The sequence below is a fragment of the Myotis daubentonii genome, chromosome X (genome assembly GCF_963259705.1).
Source record: "Myotis daubentonii chromosome X, mMyoDau2.1, whole genome shotgun sequence".
Classification (NCBI taxonomy): domain Eukaryota; kingdom Metazoa; phylum Chordata; class Mammalia; order Chiroptera; family Vespertilionidae; genus Myotis; species Myotis daubentonii.
The window spans coordinates 8,100,175-8,119,092 of NC_081861.1; the positions used below are offsets into that span (position 1 = coordinate 8,100,175).

At 43.2% G+C, this 18,918-nt stretch overlaps 1 protein-coding gene and 1 non-coding gene across 2 annotated transcripts in view; one reads left to right on the forward strand and one right to left on the reverse strand.

The window, feature by feature from the left end:
- Positions 1-16,723, reverse strand: part of WNK3 (WNK lysine deficient protein kinase 3) — a 114,650-nt gene extending 97,927 nt beyond the window's left edge. The window contains exon 1 of the mRNA XM_059680105.1: positions 16,381-16,723. The gene's annotated coding sequence lies outside the window, so the exon portion shown is untranslated. The remainder of the gene's footprint in view (positions 1-16,380) is intronic.
- On the forward strand, positions 10,792-10,898 carry LOC132225317 (U6 spliceosomal RNA). Its single transcript, XR_009450843.1, has one exon. It is a non-coding gene; the product is annotated as a U6 spliceosomal RNA (small nuclear RNA).
- Positions 16,724-18,918: the final 2,195 nt, after the last annotated feature.

Below are 18,918 nucleotides of genomic sequence, written 5' to 3' on the forward strand. Positions count from 1 at the left end.
CACCAGCCCTTCTCACACCCGCTGCTGGTGCAGGCCTCAATTGCTCCACGCTATCAGTGGGTGCAAGTGGGACCGGCACCGTCAGCACCTGGGAACGGCAGTGATAGCAGGGCTGCCGGCAGACAGGGGATGGGGGGGACCGGAGGGAAGGGCCGGGTGGGGGTGTGGAGGATGGGCAGAGACCTGCCCCTGTGCCTACTGCAGCCTTGTGGCCCACAGTTCCTTTCAAGATGCACAAATTTGTGCACTGGGCCCCTAGTAGTCACAATATTTTAGGATACGTTTTTCCCTGTCCATACATAAATGTTCCTCATTCTTATTTTTACTACTTATATAGTATTCAGTTATTTGCTATGCTAGATAACATTGCATATTTCATTTTGCCTATGTGTGTACACATATATGTAAATACCCTGAAATAGGATTGCTGGATCAAAATAAATTTGTATATTTAACTTGTATTGAAACATACTAATATATCCAGAAGAGTACACATAATCCAAGTGTATCTTTATATAATGCTGCCAAACTGCCTTTCCACAGGCATTGTACCAATTTAAACTCCCACCTGCAATGTGTGAGAGTATCTTTTACCCCACATCCTTCACAATAAAAAAGGTGTTATCAAATGTTTTGATTTTTAACGCTCTGATAGGTTTAATAAAGGAATCTCTGTATGGTTTCAATTAGCATTTATCTTATGAGTGAGCTTAAACATCTCTCACATAAACAATAATTAAAGTCAAGAATAAGGCAGGAATTCCTATTATCGTTGCTACCACTTAAGGAAATAAAACAAGACCTACAAATATTGGAAAGTAGGAGACAAAACTCAAAACTTGCAGACTACATGATTATCTATCTAGAAAATCCAAGCAAAATAACTACAAAGCTATAATAAGGACTAAACAGCAGAACTCAGCAGAAAAACCAAAGACAAAATCAACAAACAAATCAACAGCTTTGCTAGACATCAGCAATAATCAATTACAAAATGGAATTTAAAAGACAACTATCCTAACTTGAGGGCTAGAGCAGGGGGGTAGGCAACCCCACGAGTGGGGCAGGAAGGGCTCGATACCCTGGAAGGAAGGCAAGCCAGTTGATTTTTTTAAAAAAAAATTTTTTTAAACTATCCTGTTCATAAGAGCCGCAAAGCTATAAAGTATTCATCTGGGAATGAACTCAAGAAGAAGTATGCAACACATATAAAGAAAGCTGTACATTTTTACTGCAGTACATGAAAAACACTTTTACTTGGTCCAAAGATTCAATATCAGCATCTTCATATCCCCCGCCAGATTATTCCAAATTCAATGCAAACCCAATCAAAATCTCAAATATATTTTTTGTCCAATATTGAAAAGCTGATTCTAAAAGAATACAAGGAAATCCAAGAAAATCTTGAAAAACAATGAGAACTTGCCTTACCAGGTATTACATACAGCTATAGTAAATTAAACAGTGTAGTTTCGGCACAGAAACAGACAAATGGACTACTAGAGTAGAAAAATCAATACAGAGTCCTGGCCCTGTGGCTCAGTTGGTTGGAGTGTTGTCCCATACACCAAAAGGTTGTGGGTTTGATCCTCAGTCAGGGTACATTCAGAAGGCAACCAATTGATGTTGTCTCTCACATCTATGTTTCTCTCCCCCCCATCTCCTTCCCTTCTCTCTAGGGTCAATGACCATATCCTCCAATGAAAACTAAAACAAAAAAATCAGCCCTCGCTGGTTTGGCTCAGTGGATAGAGCATCAGCCTGTGAACTAAAGGGACCCGGGTTTGATTCCAGTCAAGGGCACATGCCCAGGTTACAGGTTCAGTTCCTAGTAGGGGGTGTACAGGAGGCAGCCGATCAATGATTCTCTCTCATCATTGATGTTTCGATATCTCTCTCCTTCTCCCTCTCTGAAATCAATAAAAAAATATTTAAAATTTTTTTAATTAAAAAAAAAAAGAATCAGTACAGAAACAGACACATTATATATGGGGATGTAGTCCATGATAAAGATGGCATTTCAAATTTGTGAGGAACATCTAGCATACCAAATGGTATCAGAATAACTGGCTACCCATTTTGCGGGGAAGGGGGTCAAAGCCCTACTTAAAACTCAGTCACAAAAATAAATTCCAGGTAGATTAAAGAGCTAAACATAAAAAGCAAAACTACAACTATTAAAAGAAAAGATGACAATATATTTCTAACCTGAAGAAAGGCCTCCCTAAAAAGACAAAATGCAGAGATCATTAACGAAAAAGCTAACACATTTTGTCATTTGACCATGAACAAGGTTAAAAGATAAGAAACAGACTGGGAGCCAGCATTTGCCACATGTATAGCAAAGCATTAATATCTAAAATATATAAAGAACTAAAAAAATCAGGAAGAAATACTAATGACCAATACATGTATGGTAGAAGGATGGCTCAAACTAATTAGTAAGCAGAGAGATGTAAATTCAAAAAATTCAATGTCATTCTTGTCCATCAGATGAGCAGAATAATAAAATATGCTAATATCATGTTTTAAGAAGTATGTGAGAAATACTGGACTGTTAGCAGGTAAACTGGAATAGCCTTTTCATATGGCAATTCCAATTGCGAGTAGCTAGTGCAAACTTGTCACCCAGCAATTCCACTTCTTAGTATTTACCTGAGAAATATTCCTATATATGTACAAATATATATGTACACGGATTTTTTTTAATGAAGCATTGTTTGAAATTGAAAAAAACCTGAAAAAAACCCTTAAATAAGGAGACATATATAATAATTTCAACAATAAAGAATTAAAGAAAAACACCTTAAATATCTATCTTTAAGAGAATAGTGAAATAAACAGTGGTATATCTGTACTGTGTAATAATATGCACTTGTTTAAAAAATGAGAGATGGATATATATTGATAAATAAAAATCTTCTACATATATGTACTGAGAAAAACAAGTTGTAGTACTATGTATACATTGCATCTATATATATTTATGTAAAAATCCCCCCCAAAACTTTATATTTCTATATGTACTCATATTATGTGTACATACATATAAAAAAGACTGACAGGATATGCTCTAAACTGATCCTAGTAGTTAGAGAAGCATGTAGTATGAAATACTGTGTATCCATTAAAAAGAATAAAGTGAGCATATACATACTGACATATATATGTAAATACAGAGAAAAAAGACTGTACAAGTTCATAGTCAACTCTTAAGAGTTACCCGCTGGGAGGGCAGGACATTGGGTAAAGGGGAATCTTAAGGTTTTAATCTACTTCTACATTATTTTAACCCTTTAAAGCAGAACTGTCCATCAACAATGTGTACAAAAGAACCAGTTCCGGATATTATAATTTCTTACAATAACTAAAGGAAAGACAAAACTAATAATTATGTACAAATATATTCAAATGACTACTATCAGTTAACATGTATTGAATGCTTTGTGCCAAACACTGTAATCATTTTCTCATATAATCATCACAAGAATCTTGAGGTAAATATTTTTATTCTCATTTTACAAATGAGGAAACTAAGCTCAAAAAATTAAGTTAACTTGCCTGAGATTACACAGCTAGTAAACACCAGGGCCAGAATTCAACCCTGGCATTTGACTCTGAAGTCCAATCTTAACTTCTTCTAATATGAGGCCATGTATCACTTGGAGCCAGATGCACACTCATGGGTACATATACTGCACAACCCCATCACAGTCCTTGGGAGTTTATAACACTAAAACTATCTTCTTCCTCACTTCCATCCTCCAGCTTTGATTTGGCAAGGTCATTTCTTCAATTAAAGATGCCCATTTTATGTGAAAAAATGTCTGGGTCCAAATTAGAAAGGGGGTTGAAATCATCTCTATCTTCTTTCATCATCAAAATTAAACAATTTCTCTATTTATCAATCATCTACCCTCAAATCCTTACTTAACACCTTACTCTGCCTAACCCTTTAAAGCGTGGCAGCCAACTTCTAGGAATATATCCTAAGAAACCCAAAGCACCAATCAGAAAGAATGTATGCACCCCTATGTTCACAGCAGCACACTTTACAATAGTTAAGATCTGGAAACAGCCCAAGTGCCCACCAGCAGATGAGTGAATAAAAAAGCTGTGGTACATTTACACAATGGAATACTATGCAGCAGTGAAAAAGGATGTCTTCCCCTTTGAGACAGCATGGAGGGACCTGGAGAGTATCATGCTAAGTGAAATAAGTCAGTCAGAGAAAGACAAGTATCACATGATCCCACTTATGCAGAATCTAAGTAACAAAATAAACTGATGAATGGAGTGTATCCAGAGACATGCAAGCATGGAACAGAGTTAGGAATCTCAGAGGGAAGGAGGGGTTGTGGGAAGTAATCAACCAAGAACCTTGTATGTGAATATGCATGGCCCATGGCCACAGACAATGAGGCAGTGAGGGCCTGGGGGGGGCAGGCTGGAAGGGGTCAATGGGGGAAAAAGGGGACATATGTAATACTTTCAACAATAAAGAATTATTTTAGCCGAAACCAGTTTGGCTCAGTGGATAGAGCGTTGGCCTGCGGACTGAAAGGTCCCGGGTTCGATTCCGGTCAAGGGCATGTACTTGGGTTGCGGGCACATCCCCAGTAGGAGATGTGCAAGAGGCAGCTGATTGATGTTTCTCTCTCATCGATGTTTCTGACTCTCTATCCCTCTCCCTTCCTCTCTGTAAAAAATCAATAAAATATATTTTTTTAAAAAAAGAATTATTTTAAAAAATAGATCCCTACCCTCATGGAGCTTAAATACTAGTAAGGGGAAACAATAGTAAACAATAAGCATAATCCTATATAATAAAAGGCTAATATGCAAATAGACCAAATGGCAGGACAACTGAACAACAGGTCGCTATGATGTGAGCTGACCACCAGAGGGGCAGGGGGAGTTGTGTGTGGAACATGGCAGGTGTAGGCCACGGCGGGATGGTGGAGCAGGTGAGTGGGGGTGTCAGACCAAGGTGGGGTGCCAGTAGCTGTCATTGGGGCGAGCCTCTGGTGGTAACTGAAAATTCTTTGCTCCCATGTGCCACGGTCCCACCCAGTGCTTGCACCTGCTGCAGGCGCTGGCCCCACTTGCACCCACTGCCGGCACCCAGCGCCAGCCCCGATCGCTCGGCACCATAGGCGGGTGCGAGTGGCGGCTGCCAGCCCCAATTGCCCTTCAGGGCTTCTCCACCTCCCCCTACTCCTGAGGGGAGATCGGGGCCATCAGCCACCTCTCACACCTGCCTCCGGTGACAGTCCCACTCACACTCACTGCCGGTGCCAAAGCCGCCACTCGCACCCACTGCCAGCACTGGCCCCACTCGCACCCGCTGCTGGTGCCCGGTACTGGTCCCGATCACTCGGCGCCATCAACAGGCAAGTGGCAACTGCCGGCCCTGATCATCCCTGAGGGCTTCTCCACCTCTCCCTGCTCCTGAGGGGCAATTGGGGCTGCCACTCACACCCACTGACAGCGCCAGCCCCGCTCGCACCCGCTGCTGGCATGGGCCCCAATTGCTCTGCTCCTTCAGTGGGTGCAAGCAGGGCCAGCACCATCAGCACATGGGAGCAGATGCGGCAGGAGCATGGCTGCTAGCAGACAGGGGACCGGGGCCAAGTTGGGAGGGGCCGGGCGGGACGTGGAGGATGAGCTGAAACCTGCCCCTGTGCCTACCACAGCCTTGCAGCCCACAGTTCCTTTCAAGGTGCACGAATTCATGCACTGGGCCCCTGGTAAATATATAAAATATCTAGTATTTGCAGTTTGTGGGTAAGAAACAGGTTACAACATTAAGTAGCATGGTCAGGATAGGCTTCAGTAAAAAGGCAACATGAGGAAGTAATGGTGTAGAATGTCTAAAGGAACAGCTAGTTGCAAAGGCCCAATGTCAGGAACACGGCTGGAGTTCATGAGGTAGGTCTAAGCTGGAGGTGTGAATTTGGTGTGAAATGGTATTTTATGCCATAAGACTATATGAGATCACTGAAGCAGGGGCTATAGATAAAGTGATAGTCATGACTTTCACTAAAAGGAGCAATCAGAGAAACCTAAATTCTTAGGAAATCTAAGAGCATAGAAACATGGTAGAACATATGTAAGGAACAGTGTGTATCCCCTCTCTCCTTTGACCCATCAAAATCATATGAGGACTTAAGAATCCAGTTTTTTTAAAAAATAAAAAATAAAACGTGGCAGCCAAACTACATATAGCACCCAGGCCAAAACCACCTCACCTCACTGACTGTTTCTGTGCAGTAGATGAGCTGAGAAAGATTTTTACACTTTTAATGGTTGGGAAAAATAAAAAGAAGAATATTTTATGACACAGGAAAATTATTCAAAACTAATTATTTCAGTGTTCATAAATAGTTTTATTGGAATATAGCCATACTCATTCATTTACATATTGCCTAAGGCTGCTACAACAGCCGCTGAGTCCTTGCAACAGAGACTCCATGGCACGCAAAGCCTAAAATATTTACTACCTGGTCCTTTATAGGAAAAAGTTTATCAAACCTTGCTTTACAGTTTCCAAACGAACTTTAAAAAAAAATTATTGATTTCAGAGAAGGGACAGGGAGCGAGAGATAGAAACATTAGTGAAGAGAGAGAATCATTGATCAGCTGCCTCCTACACGTCCCCTAAGGGGGATCCAGCCTGCAACCCGGGCATGTGCCCTGACAGGAAATCAAACTGTGACCTCCTTCCTGGTTCATAAATCGACGCTCAACCAAAGAGCCACGCTGGCCAGGGTTTTTTCCTTGTTTTAAGCAAGGATTTCACCCTTCACAAACAATTTGAAAACAAAAATAATATTCTTTATTTAAAAATCACTTATGTAATTTTAACATAAAGATTGTCTCATTTGCTGTATGGAAGCTTCCTGATCATAAAAGTCTCACTGACACATAAAAAGCTTTAGAATATCCCTCTCTTCAAATATCAGGTATGACCTTAAAAAATGCATTTCTCTCCCACAAATGCCCAAAGAGTAGATACCACAAAATAGCTCCATTTAACTAATACACACATATAGTATTGCATACTCTGTATTTTATAGTTTAAAAACTTTAAGTTAATCCACTTGCAAAGCAATGAAGCTGGACCTTTATACACACCATATACAAAAATGAACTCAAAACAGAGCAAAGAACTAAATATTAAAGCTAAAACTATAAAAATCTGCAAAGAAAATAGGAGTAAGTCTTCATAATCTCAGATTTGGCAACAATTCCTTAAATAACAATAAAAAGATGAACAACCAGATTTAAAAATGGGAAAATGACTTAAATAAACATTTCTCCAAAACAGAAATTCAAATAGTCAACAAGCATATGTAAAGATGCTCAACATCATTAGTCATTAAAGAATTACAAATCAAAACCACAATGAAATATCACTTCACACCTACTAGCATGGCCACAAAACACACACACACACACACACACACACACACACACACACACACACACAGAGTAACAAATGCTGGTGAAATTGGAACTCTCATACATTGCTATTTGCAATGTAAAATGGTACAGCCACTGTGGAAAACAGTTTGGTGATTCCTGAACAAGTTAATTATAGAATTACTATATGAACCAGAAATTCCACTCCTAGGTACGTACCCCAAAAAGTTTAAAACAAACTTTGGACAAATATTCATACCAGAATTATTCACAAAAGCCAAAAGAGAGGGCTTCCAGTCAAGATGGCAGGGTAGGTAAACATTGTCCTTGCCCCATCTTACAACCACATCAAAATTACAATGAAAACTACAGAACAGCCGAAGCCGGTTTGGCTCAGTGGATAGAGCGTTGGCCTGTGGACTGAAAGGTCCCAGGTTCGATTCCAGTCAAGGGCATGTACCTTGGTTGCGGGCACATTCCCAGTGGGTGATGTGCAGAAGGCAGCAGATCGATGTTTCTCTCTCATCAATGTTTCTAACTCTCTATCTCTCTCCCTTCCCCTCGGTAAAAAATCAATAAAAATATATTTTAAAAAAAGAAAAAGAAAGCTACAGAACCATCATTCAGCACCACCTGAAGTTGAGCTGAACTGTAAGTCCTATAACTAAGTATATAAAGAAGCCACTTTTGAGACTTATAGGACGGGCGAGACTCGGAATGGGCGAGTCCCACACTCACGTGTGAAATTTAAAAATCAGGAGGGAGGTCCTGGCTGGGTTGCTCAATGGGTTGGAGCATTGTTCTGTGCACCGAAAAGGCTGCAGGTTCTATTCCTGGACAGGGCACATACCTAGGTTGCAGATTACAGTTGGGGCACCTACAAGAGGCAACTGATCGATGTTACTCTCTCACATTTATGTTTCTCTTTCCCTCTTCCCCCCTCTCTCTCCCCTCCCTCATTCCTCCCTCCTTCCCTCCCTCCCTCCCTCCCTCCCTCCCTCCCATCAATAAATATATCCTCAGGTGAGGATTAAAAAGAAAAAATTTTTAAAAAATCAGGATGGATAACTTGGCTGTAGAGATCCCCTCTAAGGAGCCAGGGGTCCCAAGCCCTCACCAGGTCCCCCAGCCCAGGGTTCCAGTGTCAGGAAGTCCCTTTAACTCTGACTGTGAGATGGAGGCTGCTGGAGTCCAGGCATTCCTCTTAAAGGGGGCCTGCCACAAGGATGTACTTGGACTCACAGTAACTCAAAAGGTGCCAGGAACATACAGGGAACAACTGAATTGTCCAGCGAGGATTGGAGGAGCAGCTTTCGCCCAGACAGAAGTACTGGCAGAAGCCATTGCCCCTTTGCTGAGCCCTCCTCACATAGAGCTGGCAGGTGGGTGCCATATGTGAGTCTCTATTAACCTGGATAACACTGTTAGCCCTGCATTGGTGGTTCCCTGAGGCCCTGCCCCACCCAACTTGTGGACCCACCCAAGCCATTTCCAGTGGCTTTTCCATATAAATGGCCTGTACTTTCCTAAAATGTCTCAAACAAGCAGCATCTGGGCTTGGCATGCCCAGTACCTCTTGCTAAGTGGCCCCTGGCCCGGTACTAGTGGGTAGCCAGCCTTGATTAGCAGCTACACCACTCCCAGTCAACTACAAGCCCAGCACAAATAGTAGCCATCTGCAGACTGCTATCTAGCTCATGCCTGGTGGCCCTAGGCAGAACACAGGTGGTGGCTGACCTTAGCCTGTACCTTCCATGAGGCCCCAGACCCAGTGCACACAGTGGACAGCTTCAGACCATGCCAAACCACCACCCAACCACCTCCACAAGTGACACACTCAAGGGGCTGACTCAGCAGGCCCCAGTCTCACTAAAGCCAGTCCTGCTTCATGGGTTTGAACCCTACACAGCACGTGCTTCCCGGTGGTCATGACCCGTGCTTGCAGCCAATGAGCCTGGGGGTAAATCCCTCCCATTGGTGCACCAACATCAATCAAGGCTCAACTGCAACAGGAGGGTGCACACAGCCCACATGGGGAAAACACCTGGAGCACCCAGCTCAGGTGACCAGGGAAGCTGCACCACTGAGCCCTAGAGGACGCCTACTACATAAGACCACTCTACCAAGACCAGGAGACATAGGAACTCTACAGGAAGGCAGTTAAAATGAGGAGACAAAGATACATGTCCCGAATGAAAGAAAAGAACAAAATTCCAGAAAAAGAATTAACCACACTCATTCATGGATAATAGAGACCATTATAAACTTTTGAACAATAATAGATACAGAGGCAGAGCTGCCTCAAACAGATTGTCAAACTGCAGCGGGAAGGCAGGGGAGGGTTGGGGGGCAGGAGGTAGGGGGGTAAGAGATCAACTAAAGGACTTGTATGCATGCATATAAGCATAACCAAATGACATAAGACACTGGGGGATAGGGGAGGCTAGGGGACTGTCTAGGGCGGGGGGATAAAATGGACACATATGTAATACCCTTTGTAATACTTTAAGCAATAAATAAAAAAAAAATTAAAAAAAAAGAATTAACCAAAATAGATAAGCAATCTACCAAATGCAGAGTTCAAAACACTGGTTATACAGATAGTCAATGATCTCAGTGAGAACTTCAACAAAGAGATAGGAAACGTAAAAATGGAGATTTTAAAAAAAAACATAGCCGAAACCGGTTTGGCTCAGTGGATAGAGCGTCGGCCTGCGGACTGAGGGGTCCCGGGTTCGATTCCGGTCAAGAGCATGTACCTTGGTTGTGGGCACATCCCCAGTGGGAGATGTGCAGGAGGCAGCTGATCGATGTTTCTCTCTCATCGATGTTTCTGGCTCTCTGTCTCTCTCCCTTCCTCTCTGTGAAAAATCAATAAAACATATTAAAAAAAAAAACATAAAAAAGAACCAGTCAGAAATGAAGAACACAATAATGAAATGAAGAATACATTACAGGGAATCTACAGTAGAGTAGATGAAGCAGAGGACAAATTAGTGATTAGGAAAATAAGAAAACAGAAAACACCCAATCAGAACAGTGAAAAGAAAAATAAAAAAAATGAGAATAGTAGCAGGGTAGGAGTGCAGGAGGGTATAGGGGATATAAATGGTGATGGACAGAGACTTGACTTGGGATAGTGAACACACAATACAGTGTACAGATGATGTGTGGTAGAATTGTGCACCTGAAACCTACATAATTTTGTTAACCAGTATCACCCCAATACATTTCAATAAAAAGGGAAAAAATGAGGATATTATAAATAGGAACCTCTGGGACAACTTCAAGGATACCATCATTCACATCATGGCGGGGGGTGGTGCCAGAAGAAGAGAGAGAGCAAGGAATTTAAAACCTATCTGAGTGCTCGCTTCAGCAGCACATATACTAAAATTGGAACGATACAGAGAAGATTATCATGGCCCCTGCGCAAGGATGACACGCAAATTCGTGAAGCGTTCCATATTTAAAAAAAAAAAAAAAAACCTATCTGAACAACTGATGGAAAGCTTCCCTAATCTGGTAACAATTCATAATATAAAATCGTTTTTTCTATCAGTAGATGAGTGGATAAAAAAGGTGTGGTACATCTACACCATGGAATAGTATACAGCAGTAAAAAAGGATCTCACTCGGACTGGTTTGGCTCAGTGGATAGAGAGTTGGCCTGGGGACTGAAAGGTCCTGGGTTGGATTCCAGTCAAGAACACATGCCCGGGTTGCAAGCTCGGTCCCGGTGGGGGGCGTGCAGGAGGCAGCCAATCAATCATTTTCTCTCATCATTGATGTTTCTATCTCTCCCTCTCCCTTCTTCTCTGAAATCAATAAAAAATATATTTAAAAAAAGAAGGATTTCTTACTCTTTGAGACAGCATGGAAGGACCTGCAGACTATCATGCTAAGTGAAATAAGTCAGTCAATGACAAGTGTCACATGATCTCACTCATATAAGGAATCTAATGAACAAAATAAACTGATGAACAAAATAGATCCAGGGACACAGAAGCATGGAACAGACTGCAGAATCTCAGAGGGAAGGTGGAGGAAGGTGGGTGGGTGGGAAAAGATCAACCAAAGAACTTGTATGCATACATGCATAACCCATGGACACAGACAGTAGGGTAGTAAAGGCCTGGGGCAGGGGGTGGGGGCAGGCTAGGAGAGGTCAATGGGGGGAAAGGGGGACAAATGTAATACTTTCAACAATGAAGATTTTTAAAATATATATATATATATATATATATATATATATAAGATATTTAAATTCACAAGTAAACAAATAAATATAATAGTTTTTAATCAAATATACAAAATCCAATGAAAATGACATATTTCCAAAAAAAAGAAAAGAACATATTTCTATGTATTTTAATGATTTTATGCAAATAACAACTTAAAACTTTGAAATGAAGATACTTGGAAACAAACAAAAAAAGTCAAAAGATGTTAAGACCCCAAATGCCTATGAACTGATGAATAAGCAAAATGCAGTATACACATACAATACAATATTATTCAACAAAAAAGGAATGAGCCCTGGCCGGTTTGGCTCAGTGGATGGAGCATCGGCCTGCGGACTGAAGGGTCCCAGGTTCAATTCCGGTCAGGGGCATGTACCTTGGTTGCGGGAGCGTCCCCAGTGGGGAGTGTGCAGGAGGCAGCTGAATAAATGTTTCTCTCTCATCGACGTTTCTGGCTCTCTGTCCCTCTCCCTTCCTCTCTGTAAAAAAAATCAATAAAATATATTTTAAAAAAAGGAATGAAGTATTGATATATGCCACTCTCAAAAACATGCAAAGTGAAAGAAGCCAGACACAAAAAGCCATGTATTATATGATTTCATTTGTACAAAATATCCAGAATAGGCAAATCCATAGAGATAGCATATTAGTGGTTGCCTGGGACTGGGAGAAAAGAGCATCAGGGAGCGACTGCTTAATGGGTACAGGGTTTGCTTTTGGAGTGATAAAAGCGTTTGGAACTAGATATGCAACATCATGAAGTTACTTAATGCCACAGACTGTAGGCTCTAAATGGTAACTTTTATACTATGTGGATTTTATCACAGTAAAAAGTTACCAGGCAAAAACACAGGAAACAATGTTGCTTCATTTCTATTTTTAAAAGTGCATGAGCCGAAACCAGTTTGGCTCAGTGGATAGAGCGTCAGCCTGCAGACTGAAAGGTCCCAGGTTCGATTCCGGTCAAGAGCATGTACCTGGGTTGCGGGCACATCCCCAGTAGGAGATGTGCAGGAGGCAGCTGATCGATGTTTCTCTCCCATCGATGTTTCTAACTCTCTGTCTCTCTCCCTTCCTCTCTGTAAAAAATCAATAAAATGTATATATAAAAAAAAAAGACAGGGATGTTCTTTGTAAAAAAAAAAAAAGTTCATGAACCCTAGACAGTGTGGCTCAGTTGGTTTAAAGGTTATCCCACAGACCAAAAAGCTTCAGGTTGTATGCCCAGTTGGGGTCCCTGTGGGAGGCAATGGATTGATGTTTCATATCAATTATTATTATTTCTCTCCTCTCTCTCTCTCTCTCTCTCTCTCTCTCTCGCCCCCCCACCCCCCCCCCCCCACACGCACACCCTCCGTCCCTTCTTCTGTCTCTAAAAATGCCCTAGCTGGTTTGGCTTACTTGATAGAGTGTTGGTCTGTGAATTGAAGGGTCCGGGGTTTGATTCAAGTCAAGGGCACGTGCCCAGGTTGTGTATGTGTGGGGGAAGGGGGGGTCAATCCCCAGTAGGGGGTGTGCAGGAGTCAGCAGCCTATCAAATGATTCTCTCTCTCTCCCCCTCTCCCTTCCTCTCTGAAATCAACAAAAGTATAAAATAAATATAAAATCAATAAAAATCAATGGAAGCATATCCTCAGGTGAGGATTTAAAAAAAATTCATGAAAAAATTATATAATCCTGAAAAAAAGGGGGCATTAAAGGCTCATTTCTGTAGGAAGTTAATCTCAACATGTTTTCAAATCCAACAATCTCACGACAAGCTCAATCAAAACAATTAAAAAATGGCATCAGATTCTACTTTTGAAGCCCAGAGAATTTCTGAAAGAATGCCTTACAGATGTCCTTTCCAGTCATCAAATATCTCCTAACAGCACCATAAATTTTATGATTTCAAACCAAATGGAAAAGACCCACCCTTCTGTTGTATTCTGGCTTTTAGCCAACAGACACAATAAAGTATATGCAAATAGAGCTGGTCTACTTATACTATGATGGGAGACTGAGAAAGGAAGGAATTTTTTTATACACAACCCCCCCCCCAAACATATACAATGCAAAAATTTTGGCCCTCCATTACTTTTATGTAAATTATCTGATTAGAAATCTGATAGTAACATGTTTTCTTTTTTTTACTTGACTATTTTCTTTCTTTTTTATTAAAATTTTTTTAAAGTATTGATTGATTTATAGAGAGGGAGAGAAGCATCGATTTGTTGTTCCACTTATTTATGCATTCATTGGTTGATTCTTGTATGTGCCCTGACAGGGGATTGAACCTGCAACCTTGGCATATGGGGAAAACGCTCTAACCTACTGAGCTATTCAGTCAGGGCCTTATGACTATTTTCTTTACTTCTGATTCTGGTTCACTGCAACCATTGCCTTTATCATTTACTGGCTAAATGATAGGACATCTTAATGAAAAGAAATCCCTCTACTTTACAGAAGAAAGTTAAAGTCCACATTACAGAAATTTAACTCCTAAAACACTACATAATAATTATATCAATGAATGTAGACTTGTGATATGAGGATCAACATTGGTCTAGAAGTCAAAACTCCAGGGTCTACCACTTACTTTACTAGGACAAGTCTTATTTTCTGAGCTTTATTTTCTCTCTCAGGTATAAAAAGGAAAACTTTCCTGCTTGTCTCCCAACAGAAGTACAGTAATAAAAATATGTACAAGGTGGTTGGTCCCACTAAAGAGGGGCACCTAACCTAGCTTGGTGTAGGATGCTGAGAAAAGGAAAAAAGATGGGAGCAGGAAAGAGTTTCAGAAATAGCTATTGAATTCAAATTCAAATTCAAAGGGAAATGGAGAGAGAGCATTCCAAACTAGGGGGTCGGGGGGGGGGGGGGGGGGGGGGGAGGCTCAGAAGCAAAGGTGGTGAGATGAACACCACAAGTCTGCTTATGTTATTTCCTTTCTTTAAGAGTCAAGGGCTCCTAACTCTTCAGAGTAGTCCCTTCACCCTAACCGCAATGTAAGATTCTAGCCTTATCTCATTCCACTCCCCAAATATACAATGCTTATTCTTTCCAGCCTCAATACTTGAATGTTCTTCCACTCCAGGAACATCTAGCTCAAAATGGGAACACTACCTTGGCCTGCCAGAGTGAGTGCAACATTTCCAGGCTGCCACTTAATAAGTAAGTAGTATTCATTTTAATCTAAGAGAGTATGAACATTGTATTTACATCAAAGCAGAATGAAAGAATGTTCTCAAATTTGCAACATTTCCAAGATAAATGGATGTGTGTCAGTAAAGTTTGTAAAAAGTAATCATGAAAAGTTAAAAATCCATAAACTATTCATCTTGACCCAGAACAGAATGAGACCATCACAAGACATCCTTACCAGATAAGTAATGTATTCCCAGAACAAAATGTTCAAGTAATCTTCTGTAATTTAAACTCCCATCAAAAAATCAAGTTCCTATTTTGCAACCAAGGTAAATTCAAAATGATACCAAAAATCATATATAAAGTATTTTAGCGCTCAAAATCAGCTTTAGTGCCTTTTAGCTACTCTTTAATGCAGGGTAACTTTCCTTTGCACTGTTGAGTTTTAAACAATTTTTAAACTGGTAAATCCTGAGTATAGAGACTGTGTAAAAGACACCTGCTGCTCTGTGTCATATACTGAGACCTCTTCAAAAGTTCTCTTGGTATTACAACTTACTAGAGATGAAAAAACAGGTAACAATGCCTCCCAATATTGGATGCAATCAGTATTGTACAGAACATTTTCACAACTTTAAAGGCTATTATTCGTATAACTGCTTCAGTCAACAGTAACTCTAAAGGACTAGCCATACCATTCGCATCTGTTTTGAGGGTTCAATTTCATTTTAACAAGGTCTATCAACTCCCAAGACACGGAGACACACGTGCAGGATTTCCAGCCATACCCCACTACATAAATGTTTCACCACTCTTAACTAGTCAAACAAAACCTCTCCCAGTACAGTGAAGCCAGCTCGCCACTTTATCCTAACCCCATTATACCGTCTCTTCCACATCCCCAACCTGTCAGTTACAGAACCCACCACCCGGTCCCAAGTAACACCTTTCAATCTCTTTGAACCTAACCCACTTACACAACGAGCCCGCGGTATCCCTCGCCCCGATCCAGTCCTATCGACCTGCCCGCATCAACTGAATCTCTAAATGAAATCCGCTTTCCACCACCCCATTACCCACTAAAACCCAACTTCCCATACCTGAAGCGATCTCCCCTTTCAGTAGCCTCAATCTAACTTAAATGATCACTCAGTCCCTTTGTCAACCGTCTCCCGCCCCACCGTGTATCCTCCTCACCTTCCCCGTCCCCTAGTCTTCCATCAACTCCCAAAGTTGCCACCCCCCCAAGAAAAACAAAAAAGACAAAAAAACGCACCTCAACCTCAGACCTGCCCTTCCCCACTTTTACCCTCTTAATTCTCCTCTCCGCCTGTTCGCTCATACCGACAACGGCTCCGACAACCCCGAAGATCCAAGCCCGGCCTCGTCCCATACCTCTTGGGGACGGCAATCACCTCGTCTCGGTCAACGCGCCCCCCACTAGGGCGCTTACTCCTAACAGACTCCTGGCCGCCGCTGCCTCCCTCCATTCATCCCCGGCCCATTCATCTCTCAGCCCGATCCCAGACACGCCCCCCGGCCTCCTCCCTCTCTCCCAGCGCTCTGCCCGGCCCGGGACCCTCACCAGATTAGAGGTTCTAGCAGATGGAGACTCTGACTCTTTGCGCTTCTCCTCCGTCCTCTTCCAAGCCTCGGTTCGCCCCTCGATGAGCCACACCATAGAACATACACATACGCACACACCGCCTCCTCCTCTAACGCCTCCTCCGATGCTACTTACTCCCCTCCTCGGTGTCTCGCGCTCCGCTCCGCGGCGTGTGCGCGTGCGCGCGCGAGCGTCTCCCCGCGAGCCCACCGGGCCAGCTACCGCCGGTAGGTATGGAGCGGGCGGGGTTCGGAGAGCGGGGTGCGAGCCCGAGCTCGCGCTCGCCCGGGAGCTGAGCAAGCGCACGCGTACTCCAGCCAGGGAATTCAGTTGGAGCGGAGAGAGGGGCGGAGGGGGCGGGGAAGGGAGGGGAGGACAGTGGAGGGGGAGGGGCGGAGAAAGCCGAAGGAGCAGCCCCAGCTCCGATCGGCTCCGAACGCGGTAGGTGCCGAGTGGCTGGCCAACTGGAGAGTGCGCGCTCCTCCCCCGCCCTTTTCGGCGCAGCGGGAGACAGGGATGCGCGTCGAGGAGAAAGGCTCCCAGAAAAAAATCTCAGAGGGGCCACGCGTGACACCTCCCGGGTGTTCAAAAGCTCTCTCTCCACGGCTGCTTTCCGAGAAAAAAAAAAAAAAGGTCCAAGCACACACAACTTCCTAGCCGCCCTCCATCCACTGTGTTTTTCACATGACTGTAAATGCGGGAGCTCCGCTGAGATGTGGTACCCGCCCGCACCTTTCCAACTACCACCCTTAACTCCCTTTTTCCAACTCCCGTCTTTTCTCGCGAGACCCATACCTGCCGGCTTTGGAATTAGAAGTCGAAGCACAGATTTACAAATACCGGTCTCCCGGTTACGTTGCGAGGGCAACGGCCACGGCATGTACCCCCCACCCCCGGTGACTGCAGTGCGCGCGCGCGGGGGCTGAGCAACAGCAAAAGCTGGGATGGGAAAGAGAAGCTATGAAAGGGATTTTTGACGGCATGTAACCGCTAGGCCTGGGCACGTGCCCTGCGCCTCGCGGGCAGGTGCAGGGTACTCTGGGAATTGTAGTTTTTGTTCCCACCTTCAGATCCACTCCCACCCTCTGCCTTACTTAGGCCTCAGGCCGGGAGGGGGATTACCGACGCCATTTTGCCAAGAACAATGGCCCTTGGCCCAGGCGGTGGCGAGTGGGGGAGGGAGTATGGTTTTAAGGGTTCGGTTAACCTCCCCTGGCCCCACGGTGCCATAGCAACCTTTTCAGAACCTGGCCCCGCCCCCCTCGCTGCTCCGCAGGGCTCCTAGCCTGTGCGCATGCGGAAAGACCACATTCCACCCCCCCCCCCTGAGACTTGTTCTCACCATCTCCCACCATCCACCTCCCAGATCCTCTAGTCTAGTTGGTATGAATACTGTCTCCTTAGAGCATTCGCTATATGTTAACCTCGGGGCAGCTACTTTGTTTAAGAACTGCTTGTTGCACTGTATCAAAATTGTTTCTGTCATTCTTACATGAACAATCCTGGCTCCACAGAAGAGGAAACGAAGGCTGGGATGGGGGGGGGGGGGGGGAGAATGTATATGACTTGCTCAAGTTCACACAACTATAAGTCAGAACTTGAACCCAAGTGTGCTCAGGGGTAGAATGCATTTTTCAACCCCTCAAGGTGCGTCTGGCGGCACAGACCTAGACTGAAAGCTCCTAAGGGCAGGATTGCTTTCTCAAGGCACCTTAAGCCTTAGGATGCCTTGAGGGCAGGAGGCAGGAAAATGCGGAGCTAATATGTTCAACTGCACAGCCTAAGGGCCCTATCACTAAGACATACCAACCTCTTATCTCCAACACTTTTTTTCTTTTCCTATTGTAGCCCTCAGAACCTCAGCCTTTTTCAGCTCTTTAAAGAACTATCAATAAATGTAACTTTCAAGTCCAAATGGAGTGGAATGATGGGCCTGCATCTTGTCTCTGCACCTTTCCTCTCCAAGGTTGTATTTTAATCCCAATATTGCCAGACATGCAAGGAAACCAGACCTTGCCCTTAATAAATTCAAATCCCCATATCCCAATTTTGACAATGGAGGGAAACTGAGGGAATGAAATTCAGGGTTATAAGGTCCAGCTATTCCACCTATGGAGATCTTCCTGGATAAATTTGAAAGAACAAGTTTCTCCAGATAGTGCCACCTCCCTACCTTAGAGGTCTCTACATTCCAAATTAGCTGTAGAATGGATGAAGTCTCCCCAAATCCTTCTTTACTCATTTGCCCCTGAAGATAGTCCCTTTTCCCTGTTAAATTATTGACTACTGTGGGGAAAATGGAATGCATAGCCCAATAACCACTTAAGGACAATATCAAAGGTTACCACGTTATTTGAAGTCTTTATAAGTCCTGACTCCCACTGAGATAGTAACTAGAAACTGTCTGCCATTTTTATTTTTCAATGTCACTCTACTCCCACCACCACCACCACATACAGCCTACCTTTAGGAAATGCAACAGGTACCTCCCTCAGGTGTCACCGGTTCCTTTCTTTG